This window comes from Bubalus kerabau, chromosome 4 (assembly GCF_029407905.1).
Source record: "Bubalus kerabau isolate K-KA32 ecotype Philippines breed swamp buffalo chromosome 4, PCC_UOA_SB_1v2, whole genome shotgun sequence".
In the NCBI taxonomy this organism is placed as follows: domain Eukaryota; kingdom Metazoa; phylum Chordata; class Mammalia; order Artiodactyla; family Bovidae; genus Bubalus; species Bubalus kerabau.
This window is the reverse complement of record NC_073627.1, coordinates 55,906,657-55,933,607: the sequence shown is the minus strand read 5'-3', so window position 1 is coordinate 55,933,607 and position 26,951 is coordinate 55,906,657. Positions and strand designations below refer to the sequence as shown.

General features: G+C 48.2%; 1 long non-coding RNA gene across 1 annotated transcript in view; it reads right to left on the bottom strand.

The window, feature by feature from the left end:
* Positions 1–1,701: 1,701 nt before the first annotated feature.
* Positions 1,702–26,951, bottom strand: part of LOC129651431 (uncharacterized) — a 39,739-nt gene continuing 14,489 nt past the window's right edge. Inside the window, exons 3-4 of the long non-coding RNA XR_008714136.1 lie at positions 10,628–10,746; positions 1,702–2,080 (exon numbers count right to left, since the gene is read on the bottom strand). This is a non-coding gene — a long non-coding RNA (uncharacterized LOC129651431). The remainder of the gene's footprint in view (positions 2,081–10,627; positions 10,747–26,951) is intronic.

Here is a 26,951-nt window from a genome sequence, read left to right as displayed (position 1 = left end):
AGCTTCCTTCTGTCCATCTCCCACTCACATTTGCCAAATGTAGCCCAAATGCCATACAGTATTCAAACATGGGTGTGGCCTATGTTAGCCTGGCTGACGCTGACCCACTAGCCAGCCACCCGCCAACCCTCCCCTCCCCGGGATGGCTGAGAACTCTGTTCATCAGCTGAGGTTCTAAAAGCCAAGTCCAGCACACGGAAGGCCTCCAGGGCCCTTGGAGCTTGTTGTCAGAGGGTAAAAGCTGTGCTGAGGTCCTGCCTTGCCTGCTCCAGGCAGGGGTCCCAGCGTGTCTGGCTCCCAATCCCAATGGTCTCAGGGCGTTCCTCTCTCCAACCAACCCGTTTTCAGGCTACCAACAGCGAGGGCTGCCTCCCAGGAAGAGCCAGCTTTTACCGGTTCCACTTGCACCTCCGGGCAGACACACGCCATCGGCTGAGAGGTTACTGACCCAACACTCCCTCAACTGCCATGATCAACACATCTCTTGGCTGTTTGATCATGATTACCACCGAGGCCTAGACACCAAATGGTCTCCCTCAGGAGGACCACGATGCGGGGTTGCTGCTTAGGACTTGGTAGCTGGCATAGTAGTGAAGCCAGCAAAGGCCAACGGCCAGAAGGAACCATTTCAGGCTCTCCTATGGCCATGCTCTCAAGGGGAGGAGACACGGAAAGTGAGCCTGGAGGGCTAAGCAGAGAAGACCCCACCCACTGCCACGGTCAAGCTGTCAGAGCCAAGTGGGACGTCCCCTCCCAGGCCCTGGGGGCCAGGTGGGCGCCCACCTCACATGGCACCCCTGTCCTTCTGGCCCCTGTCATGGGGCATCTCAGCTGCTCCCTGCCAGTTAGAGAACACTGGATTTTCTCACTGTCAGCCCGGCAGCTCTAAGCCATTCTGCCCATCGGGGGCACAGAAGGTAGAGTAGAAAGCCTGAGGAAGGTTCCCAGGTCCTGCTTTAAAACCTCCTTGGGCCTTCCCTGGTGGTCCAGTGGCTAAGACTCTGAGCTCCCAAGGCAAGGGGCCCGGGTTCAATAACTAGATCCCACATGCTGCTGCTAAGAGTTTGCACGCGGCAACTAGAACCCAGAGCAGTCAAATAAATAAAATTTAAAAAGAAGTATTCTTTTTAAAAATAGAGCAGAAATTAAAAACAAAAATCCTCCTTGGTTTGATTCATGGCACCTGGGTCGGGGATGGGTCAAAATGACCTCATGGGTTAGGGATGACAGGTCAGTGGAGGTCAGCCAAGGCTTCGCAGGGAATTGCTTGTGAGACGCAGTGTTATAGGGCGGTGAAAAGTCTGGGCCATGGGAGAGATGATCAGTGTGAAAGCTGCTAGGCTAGGGTGCCTGCCGGAGCCCAGGAACAGGGAGCAAGGGTGTCCGGACCACCCCCGGCACCCCCTTCTCCCCCTCAGAGTCAAAGCCTCCAGGAATCAATCAGGCTCGGCAGGACCCCCTCCTGTCTGAGCCGCTCCATCTTCTCCCTCTGTTCTTGCCGGGGGAGGTCAGAGTTCACGTCAAATGTCATTAATCACCGTCCTGGGGGCTGGGGAGGTATTGGACAGTGCTATTAATCAGAGGCCTATCACACTCACAGCCTGGCTCACCATTGTCCTCTTCCTCACCTATCATAGAAAGATTAGATTATCAGTGACAGCTGAGACACCCTTTGAGTCACTGGGAAGCCAGAGAATGGGGTTGCTTTTATTTTTTTATTTATCCTCCCGATTCGAGGATGAGCTGTTTCTTGTCTTGTCACACGACATCCTTTTCTTCAAAGAATCGGCTTTAAGAATCCAATTTGTCAAAGCAGACAATCATTGGCAAATCCGTAAGAGAAAAGAAAGACCAAATCTCAGCGACTTTATCAGAAAAGGTAAAATAAAGCAGAAAGTTTAAAATGGAGCCCAAAAGGATTAGAAAATAAGTTGCATCTGACAACAATTAATCTCTGAAAAGCAAGGACTTTGTCAAAAGGAACAGGCAGAGATGTGTCCAAAAGGAATTCTGGAAATCCACACCAGGGTCCATCCATCCCCGAGGCTTCTGTCCTCTTTCACAGGAGGGTCAAATGGTGCTGAAAAAGAATGAAAAAGAGTGTCTTGCAAGCTGTCTCCAAACTTTCTGCCTACCAGTAGCAGCAGAAGCAACAAGACAAGACCCAACAACCAGGGCACAGCAACGCAAAGCACCAGCTCCCCTCTTCTCATGGTTCCATGTCCGACTCAGCCACTTGGTACCGCGGAGCCCACCCACAGCGGCCGCTGTAGGGAGTCATAATGCAAGGAGGTGCTTTCTAGCCCTTTCAAAGTGTGGCGAACAGGCGAACGATGAAACACTCGCATCAAGTCAGATGGATGGAGGCTTTGGTGACATGGAACCCACCCGGAGGGGCCAAGAAAAGATGTGAGCCCTCGTGGGGGGCACAAGCTCGCCCAAGGGCATCAAGGCCCCACCCTTGCTCACATTGCCCTATAAGAAGGGAAGTCCAAATCTATCAGATCTTCCTGTTTTTCATGTGATTCTGGAGACCTGGGTTTTTACCCGAACGCTCCCTATTTTAAATGTTGGCAATGTATTCAAATAGAAAACCAGTGCACACACTAAACAAAAATTGTCGGCAGGTTCAGTTTGGGCCCCACGCCTGAGATTTGTGAACTGGTCGAATCTGCTTGCCTCCGTGCCAATCAGGACTGAAAGGCCAGGGAGGCTGGAACCTGCCAAGGTCATACTGATGGTTAAAGGCAGAGCTGGAGTTCTTCAGACTTCCAGACCAGTGCTCTCCACTCCAGATTTGAATATGTGAACACATCTGGGACCGATTCAAAGGTGCATTCACTCACGGTCAGTACAAGTGATCGGAATTAAGAAGAGAGCCTAGATTTCACAACTTCACCTTGAACTCAAAGAGGGGACTGAATTAGATAAGCCCCCAAGTGACCGCTGTTTTGCCCTTGATGCCACATCATTTAGTTTTTCTACCTGAAAAAAATAAAGAGCTCTGAGGAATTCTGCAGGGGTACTAAAGAAGTGTGGGGCCAGGGAAGGCTGTGAGCCATGTGGGTGTCTTAGCTACTTGACCACAGCAAAAAAACAGGAGCTTGGGAGCCAAACTAGATGGTTCAAATCCTGCTTCTGCCGTGTATTCCCTGTGTGACATTGGGCAAGTTACTCAACTTCTCTGGGCCTCAGTGTCTTCATGTTCAAAAGTAAGAATGGTACATGGCTGGAGGCCCAAATGGACATTTTCCCAAAGAAGATATACAGGTGGCCAAGAGACACATGAAAAATATGCTCACTATCACTAATAAAGAAATACAAATTAAAACTACAATGAAGTATCACCTCACACCAGTCAGAATATGTATCATTTAAAAGTCTACAAATAATATTAATAAATGTTGAAGAGAGGGTGGAGAAAAAGGAGCCCTCCTACACCGTTGGTGGGAATGTAACGGGCGCAGCCCCTGTGGAGAACAGTGTGCAGGTCTCTTTAAAAATTAAAAATAGAGCGTCCGTGGGATCCTACAATCCTGCTCCTGGGGATCTATCTGGAGAAAACTCTGAATTCAAAATATGTAGGCACCCAATGTTCATAGCAGCACTGTTGACAATAGCCAAGACGTGGAAGCAATCTGACAGACAAAGATGTGACGTACGTACACACACACACACACACACACGATGGAATGTTAGCCATAGAGAATGAGAAAATGCCATTTGCAGCAACATGGATGGACCTGGAGAGGATCATATTAAGTAAAGTCAGTCAGACAGCGAAAGATAAATATCCTATGATACCACTTATTTGTGGAATCTGAAAAAATGACAGAGGGATTGCCTGATGGTCTAGGGGTTAGGATTCGCTACTTGCGCTGCTGTGACTCAGGTTCCACCCCCAGTCGGGGAACTGAGATCCCATAAGCCTCGAGGTGCAGCCCAGAAAGAAAAAAGATACAGATGAACTTATTTACAAAACAGAAAGAGACTCACAGACATAGAAAACAAAGCTGTGTAAACCAAAGGGGATAGTGACGGGAGGTGGGGGGGCCAAGGGGAAGGAGAGGGGGAGGGGAAAGGGATAAATTAGGAGCCGGGGATTAGCAGATTAACATACACACACTACTATCCATAAAGTAGATAACCAACAAGGACCTACTGCATAGCACAGGGAACTATACTCAACATCTTATAATAACCTATGAGGAAAAAGAAACTGAAAAAGCATACATATGTGCATAATCGAATCATTTGCTATTCACTTAAAACTAACACATAATTGTAAATTAGCTATACTTTAATTAAAGAAAACAAACAGAAAAAACGAAGTAAAAAGAAAAGAATGCTAACTATATCTACCTCGGGATACTGTTGTGAAGATTAAAAGTAGCATACAACTTGGCAAGTGCTCAAAAAATTGTCATTGTTATATGTCATCATATTTTATTTTGTGCTCAAAGGTGCCTAGTGTTGAGATACAACCTTACAAGACATTGAATCTAGAAGGAACCTTAGGAACCATTCTAATTTTTCGTTATAGAAAAAAAAAATTGAGGTGTGCAGATGAAGAAGAATTTATTTTCTGCAGGGGGCTGTGGGAAAACCCATGTATTCCCATCAGTTCAGTTCAGTCGCTCAGTCGTGTCCGACTCTTTGCAACCCCATGAATCGCAGCACGCTAGGCCTCCCTGTCCATCACCAACTCCCAGAGTTCACTCAGACTCACATCCATCCAGTCAGTGATGCCATCCAGCCATCTCATCCTCTGGCGTCCCCTTCTCCTCCTGCCCCCAATCCCTCCCAGCATCAGGGTCTCTTCCAATGAGTCAACTCTTTGTATGAGGTGGCCAAAGTACTGGAGTTTCAGCTTTAGCATCATTCCTTCCAAAGAAATCCCAGGGCTGATCTCCTTCAGAATGCACTGGTTGGATCTCCTTGCAGTTCAAGGGACTCTCAGGAGTCTTCTCCAACACCACAGTTCAAAAGCATCAATTCTTCAGCACTCAGCCTTCTTCACAGTCCAACTCTCACATCCATACATGACAACTGGAAAAACCATAGCCTTGACTAGACGGACCTTTGTTGGCAAAGTAATGTCTCTGCTTTTGAATATGCTATCTAGGTTGGTCATAACTTTCCTTCCAAGGAGTAAGCGTCTTTTAATTTCATGGCTGCAATCCCATCTGCAGTGATCTTGGAGCCCAGAAAAATAAACTCTGACTCTATTTCCATTGTTTCCCCATCTATTTCCCATGAAGTGATGGGACCGGATGCCATGATCTTCATTTTCTGAATGGTGAGCTTTAAGCCAACTTTTTCACTCTCCAATTTCACTTTCATCAAGAGGCTTTTGAGTTCCTCTTCACTTTCTGCCATAAGGGTGGTGTCATCTGCATATCTGAGGTTGATATTTCTCCCGGCAATCTTGATTCCAGCTTGTGTTTCTTCCAGCCCAGCATTTCTCATGATGTACTCTGCATAGAAGTTAAATAAGCAGGGTGACAATATACAGCCTTGATGTACTCCTTTTCCTATTTGGAACCAGTCTGTTGTTCCATGTCCAGTTCTAACTGTTGCTTCCTGACCTGCATACAGGTTTCTCAAGAGGCAGGTCAGGTGGTCTGGTATTCCAAGCTCTTTCAGAATTTCCCACAGTTTATTGTGATCCACATAGTCAAAGGCTTTGGCATAGTCAATAAAGCAGAAACAGATGTTTTTCTGGAACTCTCTTGCTTTTTCCATGATCCAGCGGATGTTGGCAATTTGATCTCTGGTTCCTATACCTTTTCTAAAACCAGCTTGAACATCTGGAAGTTCACGGTTCACGTATTGCTGAAGCCTGGCTTGGAGAATTTTGAGCATTACTTTACTAGTGTGTGAGATGAGTGCAATTGTGCGGTAGTTTGAGCATTCTTTGGCATTGCCTTTCTTTGGGATTGGAATGAAAACAGACCTTTTCCAGTCATGTGGCCACTGCTGAGTTTTCCAAATTTGCTGGCATATTGAGTGCAGCACTTTCACAGCATCATCTTTCAGGATTTGGAATAGCTCAACTGGGATTCCATCACCTCCACTAGCTTTGTTCGTAGTGATGCTTTCTAAGGCCCATTTGACTTCACATTCCAGGATGTCTGGCTCTAGATGAGTGATCACACCATTGTGATTATCTGGGTCGTGAAGCTCTTTTTTGTACAGTTCTTCTGTGTATTCTTGCCACCTCTTCTTAATATCTTCTGCTTCTGTTAGGTCCATACCATTTCTGTCCTTTATCGAGCCCATCTTTGCATGAAATGTTCCCTTGGTATCTCTAATTTTCTTGAAGAGATCTCTAGTCTTTCCCATTCTGTTGTTTTCCTCTATTTCTTTGCATTGATCACTGAGGAAGGCTTTCTTATCTCTTCTTGCTATTCTTTGGAACTCTGCATTCAGATGCTTATATCTTTCCTTTTCTCCTTTGCTTTTCACTTCTCTTCTTTTCACAGCTATTTGTAAGGCCTCCCCAGACAGCCATTTTGCTTTTTTGCATTTCTTTTCCATGGGGATGGTCTTGATCCCTGTCTCCTGTACAGTGTCACGAACCTCATTCCATAGTTCATCAGGCACTCTATCTATCAGATCTAGGCCTTTAAATCTATTTCTCACTTCCATTGTATAATCATAAGGGATTTGATTTAGGTCACACCTGAATGGTCTAGTGGTTTTCCCTACTTTCTTCAATTTAAGTCTGAATTTGGCAATAAGGAGCTCATGATCTGAGCCACAGTCAGCTCCTGGTCTTGTTTTTGTCACAGCTCAATTTTCCCACCTGCCTAGGCCCGGGCCAGCCACTTTGTTTTTCCACTGCAGCCTCATTGGAAACAAAAGTTTCTTCTATGTACTGGTGCAAAGCCAAGCCATCCAAGCCTTCAAACTCCCGGATCCTTCACCAACATCAGCGCCATCCACAGCTGAGAGCAGCCCTGGCCTGCGCTCATCACAGAGAGACTGTGAGACAATGCAGGCTCTATTTGCCCACTGCAACTTCACAACCAGCTTTGCTTTTAAAAAGGTTTGCTCCCCAGGGCAGTCTGTAATTATGAGTGAGAGGGTGAGTCTCAAAGTAGTTTTGGTATTTTGGGAAAGATGCTGAGCGATATGGTCAGGCCAGTTGATCATTTGTGAAAATTGAACATTTGAACGTGTTAACTGTTGACAGGACTTGACAGGTATCATGCCTGCCTTTATTAGGTGATTAATTAAAGGCTGCCAGAGGTGCCAGGGTGGCGTGGAACCCGTATTTGGAGTGAGAGACAGAGATCTGGGGACAGAGCTTCACTCCTCTAAGACTGTGAGCTAGTTTCTATAACCCTCTGAATCTCCAGTTATTCATGAGAGCAAAAAAAACCAACTTCGTAGCACCTGGTGAGAGTTAAACAGAATATGCAAGCCCCAGGAGCTGTGCAGTCCCTCCCATTTCACTGTGCTCCCCTCAGAAGCAGTCGCTGCTTAGGTAACCCCATTCCCCACCCCCTGAGGACAGCCCCTCCCTGAGCCGCTCGTGTGCAAACCCTTGTAAGTGCCGGATGAATCAGCTCACAGCCACGTTCAGGTTCATGTCCAACAAGCAGAGAGAACAGTGAACACATTCACGGTTTACACTTCTGTCCCAGCTTCTGATCCAAAGGCCAGTGGTAGACGTGTTTAAATAAGAGTCTCCACCCTGCTCGGAGCTGACCTGGGATCCGAAGTTGGAGATCTGGCTGGGAGTCTGTCCAGGCACGCTGTTTCTGATTTACTGAGCTTTCTGAAACCTTCCACCATCCAGAAGCAATCTGCAGAAGTGAGGGGACTGAGGTACCTCCCTAAGCAGCCCGCCAGGCGTGAGGGACTGGGCCTTGGAGGACATCCCCAAGGGGACATGTCCTGCAGCCTGGTGGGCCTCGGGCCCATTTTTTCCGGGGAAGAGGTCCCACAAGGCACTATTTCCCCAAGGAGTGCAAAGATGATTGATTCCGCCGCTGAGTAGGAATCGAGAAGGGACAGGCCTGGAGTCTGAAGCCTGAACTAATCAGGTCAGCCAGTGGGGCTTTTGTTTGCTTGCTTTTTCTTTTCTTTTTTTTTTTTCCAAGTAGTTAATTTTATATATTTATTTACTTATTTATTTATTTTGGACAATGTCATTACTCATTTTTTATTTTTCAAAATTAACATGCAGTGAAATTGACATTTCTGTGTATAACTGGATGAATTTTGACGTATGTGTAGATCTGTGCAGCCACACCACAATCAGGATACACAGCAGCCCAAAACCGTGTGGTGTTGCCCCTCTGTAGTCACACCCTTCCCCAAACCTACCTCTGGCAATCTGCTCTCCACTGCTCTAGCTTCGTCTTTTCAAGAATGTCACATGAAAAAGATCACCCAGTACCTATCCCTCTAAGACGGAGGACAGCCAGTGTGGACTGAGCATTCACTATGCGCTAAGCACGATGCTGAAAGCTCTCACCAGCATCTTACCTAGTCTTTGCATCAGCCCCACGAGGTATTAAATGGTAACGACCATCATCAGAGCTGAGAACACTGAGAAGTTAGGCCTGGCACCCAGGGTCTCATGGCTCCCATGACACAGAGCCCAGACATGAGAGTGTGACACCCAACTCTTACCTGCCAGCCTCATGACCTCCCCAGACACATCTGATTCCTTCAAGGCTCTGACAGGCGCATCCTGGCAGGCATGCCTGCGACCCATCCCACCTGAGGGCAAACCCTTCCTTCTGCCTGGCAGACTCTCAAAAGCAGAGGCCTCTGCAGCCCACTTGGGGCCCTTCTCCACACACTGGGATGCTGGAAGTCACCCGGGTCTGGGTTCTAACCCTGTGCGATCAGCACACAGGTCCTAGAGTGCGGATGTCATTCCTGGGGCCCGGCCCTGCCTGGGGTGGGGCTGTGGCCAGTCTTTCTTCTCACCCCCACCCCCTACCCCCAGTAGGTGCAGTTCTGCTCCCCTGCTAGGCTGCTGGAAGCCAGGAGAGGTGGGCTTTCATGCTGTGTCCTTGGCTTCCTGTCCTTACAAAGGCTCTTCCCTAACATGCTATTTAGGTTTAGGGCCAAGAAGAAAGAAGAGGAATAACTCAGGCCTAAAATAAGTATATTAGCCATGAGGGGAGAAACTCCCGGCTGGGAGAAGCAAATGAAGAATCTGTAAGCTTTTAGCCTACTGAAATTGTGGCGCTTTCCCTGCATGCTTAATGCAAACTGACAGCCCACATTGTTCCGGCCAAGACAAGGTAGCGGAGCCCAGGGACTCAGGCACTGGGGCTGAGGAGGGGGTGGAGGCAGGGGGTGAAAAATAAAGAGAGGGAGCCAGCGGGGGGTGACTCTTAATCGGTGGCGGTGGGTGGGGGGGTCCTGGCAGGAGAGCCTGGGAACCGAGGCCCACTGACAGTGGAGACCAGGAGCTCCAGATGGCTTTTTGTCTAGATGCAATAAAAAATGTAATCTGACAGGCCCTGGGATGGGACTCAGGAAACAAAAGTCTGCAGGGCGGGGAAGCGGGAGCGGGAGTGGGCCGGGTTAAAAGGATCAGAATCTGAGAAAGACAAAAAGAAGCGACTGTCTCTTCAAGCAATTATGGCCTTTGCAAATGACATTTAATTCTAGGGGTGCGCGGCAGGGACAAAGCCAGTTGTTTTCTGGCCTTGGCAAGGGGAGAGGAGGGGAAATGCACTGGACTTTTGGCCTCTGGAGAAAGGTGATCACTTTGCCAATTAACCACGATGTGAGCTCTTTGTATCCACCCCCTCCCCCCAAGTCATTAGGGGGTGATATAAAGATACAGGGCGTCCTGGTGCAGTTTAATTGCTCATAGACGGAGAAGTGATGAGCCCATTGGAGACATCCTGTAGGAGACCAGCTGCCGTATTAATGGGGCTTCTCAGAGGGGGACACACCCCCACCTGCTTCACTGGGAACATAGACGCCCAGGGAAGCAGTGGCACCTCTGTGGCCTCGGATGGGGCTGTCGCTTTTTATTAAGTAATCTCTGCCTTTCAAATCACTGCATGTTTTCTTCCCGAAGGTCTGGGCTGCTGTGTGGGCCCAGCACACAGCGGGCTGCCAATAAATATTAAACAGTGGCTGCTGGCGACCTTGCCAGATGTCATCTTGGGGGAAAACTTGTCACCCAGACCCCACTCTAGGACTATGGCGTGGTCACCACGATTGGAAAACAGGAAATTTAAGGTCTGAAGTTTTTAGGGGTCTGTGGCAGGAAAATGAGGCAGGAGGGATAATAAATATTATCAAGAACCTATTAGAGGGATGAAAATGCTAATGTTGGAAGGTGTACAGTTCTTATGAAGATATGAGTAAATGGACATTCTCATGAGGAGGCAGGGGGAATAAAGGCTTCTTCAAAAACAATGTATCACTATTGATCAAAATGCTAGCACTCACACCCAGCAATGATGCCTGGAATCCCCCTACAGCAACACGACAGATGTATGCGAGGTGGTAGGCACAGGGTTTTTATGGCAACACTGTTCAAAATAAAGCCTTACATATCCTTCATTAGAGAAATCATTGATACATCCACACCATGGAACACTGCAGTTATTTCAAAGTAATGAAGGGACTCTATACCTACCAATGTGGAAAGACCTTTATGACATTATTTGTTGGGAACTACCAAGCGTCCAATGTTCAGGACTCCTTGCTTCCACTGCGGGGGGCACAGGTTTGATCCCTGTTTGGGGAACTAAGATCCTGCATTCCACAAAGCATGGCCAAAAAAAAAAAAAAAGACATTGTTAAGAAAAAAAGAAAAGCTGGTCAGGAATAGTACATAAACATGGTAGCATATATGCTTAAAAAATAAAACAAAACCCTAAGTTTTATTTCCCCCTTGGAAAGTTGGTAAATTCAACGCTCAAGTAAATTAACCCTTCTCAATCAACTAATCATTGGCTGCTCTGGTGGCTCAGAGGGTAAAGCGTCTGCCTGCAAGGCGGGAGATTTCAGTTCGATCCCTGGGTCAGGAAGATCCCCTGGAGAAGGAAATGGCAACCCACTCCAGTACTCTTGCCTGGAGAATCCCGTGGACGGAGTAGCCTGGTGGGCTACAGCCCACGGGGTCGCAAAGAGTCAGACATGACTGAGTGATTTCACTTCACTTCACAATCAACTAATAAACATTTTTGTACTTTCTCAACCATAAGAAACAACACTCTAAATACCGAAATATGGGTGCATGAGCAAATACTCATGGAGAAGGAAATGGCAACCCACTCCAGTGTTCTTGCCTGGAGAATCCCAGGGACGGAGGAGCCTGGTGGGCTGCCATCTCTGGGGTCGCACAGAGTCGGACACGACTGAAGCGACTTAGCAGCAGCAGCAGAGCAAATACTACGTGTGCAAACCCAGGAGGCAGTTACCTTGGGAGGTTTCAAGCAAAAGGAATGGTGGGGGAAGGATTGCAAAGGAGATCTTCAGCATTCTATTTTTTAATTTTTATAATGCAAATATCTGCATTACTTACATAGTTCAAAAATTAAAATATAGATTTGACAAGCATCAATGTTTTTAAAGCATATTTAGAGTCCCGCAAGGCCTCTCTCTCAGTTTTTTAACTTCAGGCAAAGTGCCCCACTTCTCCCCTGGGGACTGGGGCTAGTAACAGCACCCATCCCTCAGGGCTGTTGACAGATTAAGTGAGATATACACAGAGACCTCTGCTCCTGACGCATGCTCAGTTCTCCACAGAGAGCGGCAGTTAGTGCCCTTGGCCAGGGGTTTCTCAGGAGTGCTGACAGGAGAGAGTGACAGAGGAGCCCCAATTGCTTCTCAAGCAAAGTCTCAAAAGTCTCCGGGAGCTGGGGACGTTGTCAAGCTGAGCAAAAAGACTTCACTGACTTCCTCTTTGTCTCCTGGCCGAACAGGTCTGGGTCATTCTCTTCAGCACTCCCTTCCCCAACATCTTCCGAACTCAAGGGGCGGAGCAGGAATGAAAGGCTGGGCCCCAGGCCAGTGTTAGTGAGGGGTCCCGTTGGCCTTTGGCAGTGATGAAGCAGGTGACAGCCAGGGCGCCTCCCTTTCCAAGGCCTCTTAGGGCAACATAGGTCCACAGCCCTCCAGGGCTTTCCTGTACCCAAGAGAGTATTATCTTGGAAAAGCCACCACCAGAGCCATCTGCTGAGCAGACAGAAGGAGTCGATGCTCTTAGTTCGTGCTTATTAAAAGTATGTTGAAGGACTGAGTGGAAAATAGAAAGAGCTAAGATTCACTTCAAAGAGAGCAGGTTCTCTGCACAGCAGGCCCCTCAGAACGGCCGGGGAAGAAAGGGGCAGAACATCTGCTGGGATTGCCGCTGTGTTCAGAGACGTTCATCCAGAAAAGGCAGCGGTTCTTCTAGAGAACTCGTGACTCTGAGTCTCTAGACCAGCACTGTTCAAGAGAAGTGCAGTGAAAGCCGTACATGTGATTTAAACATCATTCAGTGGTGATAAAAGAAACTTTCCCATACTGAGACACAGGGAAGTCATTCTGGCTTGTGTGTGGGTTAACATGAATTTTATGGTAACTGAAATAGCTTGCTTGTGGGCTATCAAACATACTTTGTACATCTGCTTTAATTCCTAAAGAAAAGGGCACACTGACCAGAAGTAACGAATGACCATGTTAAAAATACAGGTTAAATGCCCCTCTTCCTGGGACGCCCATGTTTGGCCCCCTTTGATGGTAAGATTCTCTTCTCAGGCACCAAGGCCATACTGACTCACTGCGTACGTGCTGGTCTGCTCTTTTGAAACCTTGAAGAAATAAATGTTCCCTTGACTCATTTAACGTTCTTTGTTCTGACGAGATAGAAAACTGTGCTGAAAACCATGCTTCTCTGGAACAGTTTCTCAGACTAATCTGGGAAGTTGCCTTCAGGGCTGTGGTTCTCAGGGCTGTTTGGCTCAGATAAAAGTCTTTTCTAGTCCTATCACTGATTATTAATTTATTATTTTCATCGATGGTTCAGTTCAGTTCAGTCGCTCAGTCGTATCCGACTCTTTGCAACCCCATGGACTGCAGCACGCCAGGCCTCCCTGTCCATCACCAACTCCCAGAGTTCACTCAAACTCAGGTCCATCGAGTTGGTGATGCCATCCAGCCATCTCATCCTCTGTCGTCCCCTTCTCCTCCTGCCTCCAATCCCTCCCAGCATCAGGGTCTTTTCCAATAAGTCAACTCTTCGTATGAGGTGGCCAAAGTACTGGAGTTTCGGCTTTAGCATCATTCCTTCTAATGAATACCCAGGACTGATCTCCTTTAGGATGGACTGGTTGGATCTCCTTGCTGTCCAAGGGACTCTCAAAGAGTCTTCTCCAACACCACAGTTCAAATGCATCAGTTCTTCAGCACTCAGCTTTCTTCACAGTCCAACTCTCACATCCATACATGACAACTGGAAAAACCATAGCCTTGACTAGACGGACCTTTGTTGGCAAAGTAATGTCTCTGCTTTTGAATATGCTATCTAGGTTGGTCATAACTTTCCTTCCAAGGAATAAGTCTTTTAATTTCATGGCTGCAGTCACCATCTGCAGTGATTTTGGAGCCCCCAAAATAAAGTCTGACACTGTTTCCCCATCTATTTGCCATGAAGTGATGGGACCAGATGCCATGATCTTCGTTTTCTGAATGGTGAGCTTTAAGCCAACTTTTTCACTCTCCAATTTCACTTTCATCAAGAGGCTTTTGAGTTCCTCTTCACTTTCTGCCATAAGGGTAGTGTCATCTGCATATCTGAGGTTATTGATATTTCTCCCGGCAATCTTGATTCCAGCTTGTGCTTCCTCCAGCCCAGCATTTCTCATGATGTACTCTGCATAGAAGTTAAATAAGCAGGGTGACAATATACAGCCTTGATGTACTCCTTTTCCTACTTGGAACCAGTCTGTTGTTCCATGTCCAATTCTAACTGTTGCTTCCTGACCTGCATACAGGTTTCTCAAGAGGCAGGTCAGGTGGTCTGGTATTCCCAGCTCTTTCAGAATTTCCCACAGTTTATTGTGATCCACACAGTCAAAGGCTTTGGCATAGTCAATAAAGCAGAAATAGATGTTTTTCTGGAACTCTCTTGCTTTTTCCATGATCCAGCGGATGTTGGCCATTTGATCTCTGGTTCCTCTGCCTTTTCTAAAACCAGCTTGAACATCTGGAAGTTCACGGTTCACGTATTGCTGAAGCCTGGCTTGGAGAATTTTGAGCATTAGTTTACTAGCATGTGAGATGAGTGCAATTGTGCAGTAGTTTGAGCATTCTTTGGCATTGCCTTTCTTTGGGATTGGAATGAAACCGGACCTTTTCCAGTCGTGTGGCCACTGCTGAGTTTTCCAAATTTGCTGGCATATTGAGTGCAGCACTTTCACAGCATCATCTTTCAGGATTTGGAATAGCTCCACTGGAATTCCGTCACCTCCACTAGCTTTGTTCGTAGTGATGCTTTCTAAAGCCCACTTGACTTCACATTCCAGGATGTCTGGCTCTAGGTCAGTGATCACATCATCGTGATTATCTGGGTCATGAAGCTCTTTTTTGTACAGTTCTGTGTATTCTTGCCACCTCTTCTTAATAGCTTCTGCTTCTGTTAGGTCCATTCCATTTCTGTCCTTTATTGAGCCCATCTTTGCATGAAATGTTCCCTTGGTATCTCTTGGTATCTCTAATTTTCATCGATGGTAACCATATTAAAAACAGAAGAGGCAGGTGAAATTAATTTTACTAATATATCTTATTTAGCCCAACATGCACTATTTCATCGGAGAAGGCAATGGCACCCCACTCCAGCACTCTTGCCTGGAAAATCCCATGGACGGAGGAGCCTGGTGGGCCGCAGTCCATGGGGTCACTAAGAGTCAGACAAGACTCAGCGTCTTCACTTTCACTTTTCACTTTCATGCATTGGAGAAGGAAATGGCAACCCACTCCAGTGTTCTTGCCTGGAGAATCCCAGGGACGGGGGAGCCTCGTGAGCTGCCGTCTATGGGGTCGCACAGAGTTGGACACGACTGAAGCAACTTAGCAGCAGCAGCAGCAGCAGCACTGTTTCATTAGGACTTCCCAGGTGGCGCTAGTGGTAAAGAATCTGCCTGCCAAGGCAGGAGACATAAGAGATTCGGGTTCGATCTCTGGGTCGGGAAGATCCCCTGGAGGAGGGCATGGCAGCCCACTCCAGTATTCTTGCCTGGAGAATCCCATGGACAGGGGAGCCTAGTGGGCTACAGACCCTTTGTAGGGTCGCAAAGATCAGGCATGACTAGCACAGCACTATCTCCTCATATAGTCTATAGATAGTGACTACCGTTAACAATACTTCCCTGGTAGCTCAGATGGCAAAGCAGCATCTCCCTACAATGTGGGAGACCCGGGTTCGATCCCTGGGTCAGGAAGATCCCCTGGAGAAGGAAACAGACCCACTCCAGTGTTCATGCCTGGAAAATCCCATGGACCGAGGAGCCTGGTAGGCTATAATCCATGGAGTCGCAAAGAGCTGGACAAGACAGAGCGACTTCTGTGTGTGTGTGTGTGTGTGTGTTAACAATACTGTATTGCATATTTGAAAGTTCCTGACAGAGTAGATCTTAAAAGTTCTCATCACATGAAAAAAAATGTATCACTATGTGTGGTGAGGGATGTTAGCTAGAATTATTGCAGTGATCATTTCCCAATATATGCGTCTATCAAATCATTATGCTGTATACCTGAGACTAATACAAAGTATTTTTTTTTACTTTTATAAATATTTTTCTTAAAGGTTTTTGATGTGGGCTATTTTTAAAGTCTTTATTGAATTTGTTAAAATACAGCATTTGTTTTATGTTTTGGTTTTCTGGCTGTGAGACATATGGGATCTTAGTTCCCTGACCAGGGATTGAGTCCACACGCCCCCGCCTGCTCTGGAAGGCACAGTCTTAACCACTAGACTACCAGGCAAGTCCCTACAATGCTAATGTCAATTATAACTGGAGGAGGACAATTTTTTAGTTTAAAAAAGATTGGGGTATTTTATATTCTTCTTTTTCATACTACGTCTTCAAATGTCTGCTGTGTACTTCCTTCTTACAGCACATCTCAGCTAGGACTAGGCACCTTTCAAGCTCTGGGTAACTAACGGTTGTGGCTGCCACACTGGACCGCAGAGACCCCAGGCCCATTCAGCTCCACACAAGGGTCTGGCTGCACTCCCAGCATGCGTGCGTGTTGAGGCGGTGGTGAGGGTGTGGGCCAGTAAGCTCCAAAAAGAAATCCGCGTGATTTGGTGGGTGAAAAGGCACTGGCATAAGGGCAGCCAGCCGCAGAAGGCTGGCCCAGGGTTGGGTGTGGCCACAGCTTTAGAAGCTGATGCAAATGAGTCACCACAGGCTGCAGCCACACCAGGGGACAGAGAGAGCTGGAAAGGCAGAGAAAAGCAATCCCAGGGGCTTGAGGCTGTGTCAGCCCTAAATAAGGCTTGGCCAGCTCGCTGGGCAAGACCAACTTCCAAATGCCAACCAGGGGCTCCTCCTTGAGTCAGAGGACTCAGCCCTGCAAGTCCTTGAGCTTTGCGAGGGAAGGACACTCCTGAGTTTGTGGCTTTTCCTGCGTGTAGACTACCAGCTAGAGCGTGAGCCTTCATTTGTTCATTCTGAGCCCAAGCAAACACTGCAAGCTTGAGACAGCAATGTAAAGGGAAGCAGCATTGAAGAGAGGCCACCTCAGGAAGCCTAGTACAAATCCCTGCCCTGCCGCTTCCTAGCATCTGACTCAAGGAAAGTTACTCTTGGAGCCCCCAGTTATAAGGGGGAGGCTAGTGGTGCCAAGTCTATTGCCAACCTCAAAGGGAAGTCATTGCATTGCAGCAAATGGTGTGTGTCAAGCCCGCCACAAAGTGCCTGGCACATAGGAAGTCCTCCCCCAGTGGCTGCTGCATGCAGGCCATCTGAAATTGCCAGCATTATCCACTTGACCTTGAAGCTGTAGGTGGTCAACTGGCCGAGAAACAGGAAGACGAGAGGCCTACGGATGTGCCCACGTTCCCACAGCTGACACCTGGCTTCCCCTCTCCCGCCCAGCACACCTTCCATGACTAGTTACAGGACATCTCTGCGGAGTGTATAAGGTGGGATTCTTCTTGCTTTCTTTTTAGTTTTTCAGTCTTGGTTGTTGCTGTTTGATTTGGCTTCTAACCAAGAGTTAAGGCAGGGCTTTCAGAAGCTGATATCTCCCCATCTCTTCTGTTGCTCAAGGTCACTCTCAGAGGGACCCAGACTGCACAGGAGGGCCTGAAGGGACCCAGGGTGCTGGCGGAGAAGCTCAGAAGCCAAGACTATACAGAGTGCAGCCTCCACAGGGGTGTGGACGGAGGCCTCAGTCAACAGAAAGGCGGGAAGCGGTGCCACAGTGGGGGGTCTACAGGATGCTGGGCTGGGCCGGGCTCCTCAGCACCTTGGTCCAGGAGGCCTTGTGGGCCACGGCTTGTTTTGGGGATCCTGTGAGATTACAGAAGCCCTGCTCTTCCTAACACCCTGTCCAGAGCAGGGCAGGGGCCTCACTTGCAGGAACGGGAAGCAGGCAGGCCACAGGCAGTAAGGCCACTACAGCAGAGCCTGAGGGGCCTGGATGAATGTATCTTCCCAATGAATCTATGTCTGGGAAGCAGCCCAGAAGTCATCTGGTCCAGACACATTGCTTTGTAGGAGATAAAAGCAGGGCAGAAAAAGGATGAGAAATATGCTCAAAGTCACACCGCCAGAGAGCAGCTATTAAAGAAGGTGGTGGGCGGAGGTGCAGAAGGAAGGGGCCAGTCTCGAGGGCCGGGCTTGGGGGTGGGGGGTGGGAGCTGGGGCCTGCTCATGCCACCCGCCCAGGGCAGCAGCCCAAGCCTTTGTCCGGCTCATTCAGGACAGCGGGATTGTCATCAGGATGGATGTCTGACTGGAGATGATTCTAGGGTATCTTACAAGGACCGGAAGGCTAGATCCCACCAGGCAGATTCCAGAGGTCCATCTTCGGTAAAGATAATTCAGTGATTACTTTAGTTACATCACAGTTAACTTTGAGGAAACAATAGTCTCAAGTGTTCACACAACCCCCTTCCTTTGAGGAGGACTCACATCAGCTGGGGAGGATGGGTTCAGACACATCAGACTGCAGCTGGAGGGACTTGCCTGATGGCTCAGCGGTGAAGAATCTGCCTGCCATGCAGGAGACCCAGCTTTGATCCCTGGGTCAGGGAGCTCCCCTGGAGAAGGGAATGGTTCCCCACTCCAATATTCTTGCCTAAAGAATTCCGTGGACAGAGGAGCCTGGTGGGCTACAGTCCGTGGGTTGTGCAAAGAGTCAGACACAACTGAGCAACTAACTGGAGGGACTTGCCTAGAACAGAAGGAGACAGTCTCAGATGTCACAGCTGAGGTGCCCAGGGGCCCAAAGAATCAATAGTGTGTTCCTCCAGGGCTTCAAGAGAAGGAAATGGCAACCCACTCCAATATTCTTTGCCTAGAGAATCCTGTGGACGGAGGAGCCTGGTGGGCTCCTGTCCATGAGGTCACGTAGAGTCGGACATGACTGAAGCGACTTAGCATGCACGCATGCATTGGAGAAGGAAATGGCAACCCATTCCGCTATTCTTGCCTGGAGAATCCCAGGGACGGAGGAGCCTGGTGGGCTGCCATCTATGGAGTCACACAGAATCAGACACGACTGAAGAGACTTAGCAGCAGCAGCAGCCAGGGCTTCAAGGACAGGACAGGCAGCGGTCTTCAGAGAGAGTCTGAAGGCTGCAGACCTTGGGGTGGGTGCATCTACGGCCTCTTAGGGTTTCTCCTTCCTGCAGAATGTTTGTTGAATGGCTGACTGATACAGTTACTAGAAGACTACTAACCCATTCTTCTCATCCAAGACTCACAGAACCAAGGCCAGGGGCTGCCACTGGGCCGGCAGGTGCTTTCCAGCTTGGAACTTGCCTGGCACTGGGAGCAGGGAAGTGAGGGGGGCAGTGGGACTCCACAGCCTCCTGCCTGGGTCTGTCCTCTCCACCTGAAGGGAGCAGCGGTGGGGAGGGGGATGACTCTGAGCACCCCTCACAGCCGCGCGGTGAGAGGGCTAATTAATGCAGCTCACATGCTCAGAGATCCCTAGATGAGGGCGCTAGCCCAGGGCCACCATTATTAGAGTGATGAGGGCTATCAGTATTTACACTATTGTTATTACGTTTGCTCTCTCAACCCTTAAATCACACTCCATCTCGCGATCGCTTGCATTTTATGTAATTATAGTTTATATAGGTAACAAATGGATATTTCTGCTAGCCTGGGAGAGAGCCTTCTGCATACATTAATTTGCTTGATTAGTTCCCTATTTGGTAGGCTTTGTTTCCCCCAACCCACCCCCACCGCCGCCTTTCCTGCTTCAGGAAAAATTAATGAGTTTTAACGCCTGGCAAAAGTGGGCTGCGCCATGGGAATAGTTCCAGTGTACTCTGGGTTTTAAATCCACACATTCAGAGGCTTCCTAAAGGTTAGGCAAAGGTTAACAAACAATTAATATGTTGAATCAGTGTGCTAAATCTGTTTACCCATTCTTTGCAATCTAAAGGCCATTAACCATCAGCCTCAACTTTTAGATTGATCTCTCTCTTTCCTAACCTACCCCCATCCTGTCCCTTGGATGATCTGGCTGCAAAGAAGAAGAAGAAGAAAAAATCTGAATTGAGAGCACTAAATATCTCCGCAAAGTTAGAGGTGTGTTGCTACCTAAGGTTCAAAGCTTTGGGTGTCCTGATAGAAGTGATTCAATGAGCCGACATTTTTGAGAAGAACAATGCAAGTAGGAGGCACTTCTGCCTTTTTAACAAAGAGCAGAATGTGAGTTAGTCTTATAAACAGGCCATGTTGAGTTCACGTGTGGATCTCCTCCCTTGTTTACAGAAAGAAGGAGACGGGGGACAGCACCCACTTTGGGAGACTAAGGAAAGTGTTTTTATGCTTTTTGGCCACAAGGCATGTGGGATCTTAGTTGCCAAAGAGGGACTGAATCTGCATCTCCTGCACTGGAAGACAAAGTCTTAACCACTGGACCACCAGGGAAGTCTCTAGGATTCTGTTGTTGATGATAATGATATCCATGATGTCAATGAAGATAATGACCTTATTCAACAAGATTTATCACTAGAATCCAGGGTCCATGAGGAAAGCCACGTATTGTCTATCCCAGCCTGGCCCCTTGAAAACAAGTTGCTCTGCCCACACAGAGCAACTACCTCCAGCCTCGGCTCAACAGAAACACTCTCATGTTGACCCCCTCGCTTTTGCCTGTTCCCAGCTTCTCTGCTTGCCAATCACCTTGTTCTGCTATCCAAGTCCCCCTTTTTTAGATGATCACCACACCAAGTACAGCTCTCCCTGTCAACCACGACCTAGCTGGTCCCTTGATCCCCGCCCCCACCCTTCTTCCACATTAGGGAGGCAGAGGCGGCCCACCAAGCCAGGGAGCAGAAGAGCAGAGAGAACAGAGAAGGAGCTGGTCCCACTCTGCACCCTCCACCCGAGTTTAGGGAGGGGAGAAGTCACCAAACGGACGAGAGTTTGCTATGAGCCTGGACTTGATATTTGACTACATGAAGAAGTGAGACTCTTTGCTCATGCGTAGGAGTAGCCAAAAAGCAAGAGAAAAGGGAAGGGAATTCACAAAGTCAGGGCAGGGGCAGTGGGGGGAGAAGCAAGTTGCTCCCTGCTTGCACCCCACCACACCCAGCTCGTTCCATCACCTGGTAACTATATTTTTTTCCATTTTTTATATTGAACTAGCCTGACTTATATAGCGAGTGAAAAATAAACTCTATGCTTTAAAAAGAAAAGGGCTGTGCCCTCTAAATTTCAAAGTGTTAAGATTGATGAGAATGTGTCCAAGAGGAGCCTGGATGAACCGGGAGAGGAAGGAGATGAGGTGTGCTCTTGGGACTGTGGAATTAAGTTTCCCCAAGGTCTTGTGTCTTGATAAGGCAACAGAATTCAGCAAAAACAAGGCAACTGGCAAGCTCTGGGCGTATGCTAGCCACCCTGAACCATAGGATCCAGGTGTGTGTGATCGGAATAGCCAGTATTTTAGAATATTAAAATATTCTTCCAGCATAAACACAGGCTTTCTGGCAAATTCCTTAGAAATGCACACTCAGCCTGCTCCCAGCTTCCTTGGGAGAGAGCTCTCAAGGAGAGAACTCCTAGCAAGACTTCTTCATGGATCCCAAAACACCAGGGTCTTCTGACTGTGAGTCAAAGTCTCCAAGGCCACGTTTCATGTCCAAAGAAAGAAAACAGTTTCATTGTTTAAAGAAATGCCAGGCTGATGATAAGGAGGGAAAGGAAAAAAAAAAAAAGATGAGCTATTCCATGCCCTTTATGTCATTCAAGTGTTTTATGCATCGATTTTATCCTTAAAAATAGAGGAGGGAATTAGGTTATGTTTGGGGGAAACCACTGAAATCGTCAGATCTGGCTTGACCAGCGGCCGGCCCCCGATGAAGTCTGTGTATTGATCGACGAGGCGGCAGATGGAGGAAAAAGTACTGTGAGCACTGATCAAGGCCACCGGGTCTGCAGAGGTGGCCCATGGCTCTCAGCACACATGTACCCCAGGACCGTTCAAGCAGCCATGGTCCTTGGGAAGAGCAGGCTGGCTCCGAGCCACCAGGGCCTGGTGGATGGAACCCACTCAGCCCCACTCCTGCCCATGAAACAGACATCTCCATGTGCTTGATTGTGGGAGCAGGGTGGGAGTGTGTGCCGTGGGCCTCTGCTCCACTTCTCAGACTGAAAGTCCAATTCAGGAGACAGTCCTCCCTGTTAGATGTGGCTGGTTCAACTTGACCCCCTTCCATCCTAGATTTTCCTCTCTGCCTGGGAGGAGAAGAGGGAGAGTTTCTGCAAAGATGAGGCTTCCCATTCATAAGCAGAAACAAGCATTTCAGCCTCCTGCAGCCCCAGCTGGTAAGTGGACGAGGGTGGGGAGATCACCCACGAAGAGATGGGGAAAGTGCCACCACCCCTAAGCCAAGAACCACTGGTCTGCCGCCAGACCCTGACTGTCCTGAGAGAGGCAGAGGCTCAGCTTGCCCCCTGCGGCTTCCCCGGCAGAAGGGAGGTGTCCAGGCCCCAGTCGGATGGGGCTGCACTCACCGCTGTCTACCAGCATCCAGCCACTCTTCAGGGGCGCGCTCCCAAGCCTGAACCGGGGGGTGCTGGTGTGCCTTTACACTCTCCTTCCCTCTCCCTGGGGCTGGAACCAGGGCAGCCAGCCTCAAGCCTGTAGCCGGCACCGAGGCCTGATGGCAGGAACCCGGGTCCCTCTGACTGTGTAGGAGGCTCCCCTCCAACCGTGGCATCACAGGAAACTCCTATCTTACACGAGCACTCAGTTACCACTGGGTCTACTGGTCAGAGCAGCCAAGCCTCGCTTCTCACCAATACACCCAAGTCGACCACAACCCAAGCCTGCTGCAGGTCTCACCGCCTACATCAATCCTGGGAGGACAGGCAAGAGAGAAGTCTCCAGGAGTCAAAAAGCACAGCACAGGGGAGCGTTCTCTCTGAGATGCAACCTAAGCGAGACCAGGGGCAAAGGCTCAAACTCTAAACCCCTCTTCTTTCTGCTCGGTTCTTAATTACAACCCCATTTGCGAGCCAAGCCCTGTCATTCCATCTCCCTTAATGGCTGGTGTCTATTCTGGGCCTCCCTCCACCCTGCTATCTCTTGCAATATTCAGGAGCTCGGGCGATGAAGGGGCCCGGCTGCTCCCTCACTGCCCGCCTTCTCCATCTTTTTAAATATTTCAGTTGCTCCCCATCCTTATTTTTGCACTTCGATTTCCTGCGGTACAGGACATTTATCTTGGTCGCTCAATCAAGTTTTGCCCGACTTCCCTCCCTTATCTTTCCTGCTCCAGGCTGACTGAAAATACCTACATTATCTTTGTAGCCGAGGTGCCAACTGGAGGGAAATCTGCAGATGGTCTTGATAGAGATGTCTGGGGAACCCGTTAGAGGACAAGGACACAGTGACCTCCGCAGGGACTTGGTCTCAAGGTCAACCGCCCAGCTCAGGCCTCTCACAGAGGCGTTGGTGAGGACCAGCCCCTCCTCTGTGGTCTGCGTCAGACCAGCCTCCCGCTGGGGCTTTGTCCTCCCTGGAGTGGGTTCACAGATGCCCTCAGCCCCCTCCCCTGGTCCCTGATGGCCTTGACCACTGAGTTCCTGAGCCCCAGACACCCCACAGATGACACCAAGCCACCAGTTTTCACATTAATGGGATACGAGCAGATCTCTCCCGATGGGATCCTAAAACCACGATTTGAGAGAGCAGCTCTGCTGTCTGGAATCCTGAGGTTTTTGAACTGAAGAATCTCTGCTATGATGAGGCCAGTGCCCCCCAAGGAGACAAGAGCATGGAGATAATGGCAGATGAAGATCTGTTCTTTTAAAGGTCCCACACCACACCTCTGCGGGGCAGGCCGTACTGAACCACCCTAAGACCCCACAGGTTTGGTGACAGATGGGTTTCGAGTGTTGCTTGCATGATGGGAAAGTGCAAGCATGGGCCTCAGGTGGGCCTCAGGCCGAATCAGCTCAGACTTAACTTCCACCAAATGGTACCCTTTCCTTTGCATGCTGGACGGTGGGAGGGACAGAGGGTGTGGGTCATTGTCAAGCGGTCTTACTGATGGTTGACTGACCCACGTGAATCCAGGACACATAAACAATGGCCCTTTGTTTCAGATTCCTGGGGTACCATCTAACATGTTAGGATCCACAGATAATTTGGTGTCCAGCTCCTCAAAGGACGCAAGGCCTCCAGCCTCAGCTCTTGGCTTTGTGGGGACACCCCTTTCAGAGCTGGTAAGGAAAGCCCTTTCATCCCCCTTGAGGCTCTTCTCCCTTTAGTGCGTTCCCCTCCCCCTCCCTCTGGGTTCCACTTGTGTTCAACTCCTGGCACGTGTTTCAGACCCTGGGGCCCCTGCATTTGATGACGCTGGGACTGGGAGACAGGGTACAAGACACGAGCTTGGATCCTGGCAGACACTCTGCTTAGCAAACCTCTTGTGTGTTACAAGAGCAGCTCTGGTTTCTTCTCTGAGGCTTTAACACCTAGGAACTGCATTTATCTTCCTGTAAGATCTGATCAATGTGGCCTAAACAAGATAGAGATTTATATTTCTCTCATGTCATAAAAAAAAAATTAAAAAATGAGGCAGGCCAGAGCTGATCTGGTAGATTCCAGGCCCCTTCTAGGCTTCTGTTCCACCACCCTCAGCACCTGGCTTCCCAAGGCAGCTTCACTGCGGCTGCTGCAGGTCCAGGCATCCTGTTGGCATTCTGGGCAGCAGGAAAGAGAAATATGCTCCAGTTAGATCTCATTGACGACACGAAGCTGTGAGGGAGACTAGAAACTCGTTCGTCAGCTGGACACGTTGTCCAGGACCCTGACACTAAGGAAGAGCGGAATGCAGAGAGAGGAGAGGGTCTCCCACAGCAGTGACCAGAGCTGCGGTCAACAGAGGAGAGGCTGGAATCAGATGCCACAGGCTTAGATGCTTTGCTCCAACTGAAACAGCCTCAGCAAGTTACCTCACCTCTCTTGTCTTTCTCTGTCCTCATGTATGGGGCTTCCCAGGTAGTTCAGAGGTACAGAATCCATCTGCCAATGCAGGAGATGCAGGAGACACAGGTTCAATCCCTGGGTTGGGAAGATCCCTTGGAAAAGCAAACGGCAACTCTCTCTGGTATTCTTGCCTGGAATATCCCATGGACAGAGGAGCCTGGGGGGCTACAGTCTCTGGGGTCCTCATGTACATAATACTATGGGAGTTTCATATACATGCATACATAATATATTATATACATACTATTATATACATATATGTACATATGTATATACATTTTTATATATATATTATATACACACTAATATACATAATATTATATACATACATACATAATACATACATACTATGGGAGTAACCATAGTATGTTAGCAATGCTATTATTGTTTCTTCCTGGGAATCCACAGTGCTCTGGTGCATGGGAAGTGCTGGTCATTATTATTCCTCGGCCTGTAGTTATCTTACTGACTCCGGCTGTTACCTTGCCTGGTATGAACCTTGCCTGTCCGACCGCAGAAAAGGATCTGTGCTTGGGGTCTGCTGAGAGTGAGGGGGTAGAGGGAGTAGGGCATCTCTTCATCTTCTCACTCCCAGGGCAGAAGGAACTCAAGGCACCTTGGGACGTCCCTTCACCTGCCTCTCCCTCTTCCCACCAGCAGAGCAGGGAACACAAGGAAGTCACACAGAAGGATTTCTCCTGTTCTATCCACCTCAAGCCTCCCACACAGTCTGAGTCAAGCCTCCAGTCGTGCACAAGCCCATTCTGGGGGCTTGGGGCATCCCCCTGACTCTCGCTCCAGGGAACTTACAGTCTAGAACAGGGCTCAGCAAACTAGAGCCTGTGAGCCAAATCTAGTCTGAAAGCTGTGGCTTTGTTTTTTTTTAATTTTTAACATTTTTTTTTAATGTGGACCATTTTAAAAGTCTTTATTGAATTTGCTCCAACACTGCTTCTGCTGTTTATGTTTGTTCTGATTTTTCAGCCATGAGGCACGTGGGATCTGAGCTCCCAACCAGGAATCAAACCTGTACCCTGCCCTGGAAGGTGAAGTCTTCACCACTGGACCACGTGGAGGTCCCCTGACAGCTGTTTTGATAAATAAAGCTTTATTGGCACACAGCCAACATTGCACCTCATCTTTCATATCATCTGTGGCTGCTTCTGCATTACAACAGAAGAGCTGAGTAGCTGCGGCAGACACACACAGCCCGTAAATCTAAAGTTCTTACTATCTGACCCCTTTCGGAAAAACCTTTCCAATATCTCTCCTACAAGGAGGAAAAGAAACATATTTGTAAAGATACCATCAGGTGTACATAATCAAATATACATTGAATCCAACGTTTGTAAAGATACAGAAATGGGCCTGGAAAACTCAAAGCCGACAGCTAGAACTCAGCATCGACATGCAGATGAGGGTAAGAGCAGACTGCAGATACGGTCCAAGACAAAGTTGGTCTGATCTGTAACATTTTGTTTTAGGAGGAGAATAGATTTCAGCAGTTAAAAAAGAATACATTGATTGCTGGAAAGGGTGCACCATGTTTAACCCTCAGAGACTCCTAATAAAGTATAAATTAATATAACATTTTTGGAAAGCAATTTGGCAAAATATATCAAGAGCCTTAAACATGCTTGTACTCTTGGCCTCATAATTTCACTTTTGGGAATCCATCCTAAGGCTGTAAATTAAAATGTCAAAACTCTTTATGCACAAATATGTCCATTGTGAGATGACTTACAGTAGCAAAGGCTAGAACCAGTTAGATAGTCCATCATATCACAGTTAAATAAATTATGATGCAGTCATTTGATAGAATATTGTATAGTAACTAAAATGATGTTCACAAAGAGTTTATAAGTAACTTGGAGAAATGTGAAGGGAATGAATAGGACACAAACTTAAGTATAGTTTCATCACAGCTATATTTTTAAAAATTACCATTACCACCTGGGCAGCCCCAAATGTCAGAGATGTTATCTTTGGAGGGGTGGATAACTCATGTCTCTTGTCTTTATGCTCACATATGTATCTTTTTTCTTACACCATGTTGGATTTTAATAACAGGGAACATGTACACCACCTTAAAGTCCTGGGGCTTTTGAAAGGATCCTTGTGAGCCAGGCAGATCAGAGAGAGGTTCCAGGGGAACGAGAGGAAGAGGTGGGAGTTAACCACCTCATGTCTGTGGAGTCAGAGAGCAGAGGAAAGGAAGAGATTTACACTCTGCTCTGCAAACGGACAGGTCAGAAGTGTGGTCTGTGGACACAGCTCAACCCAATGCCACC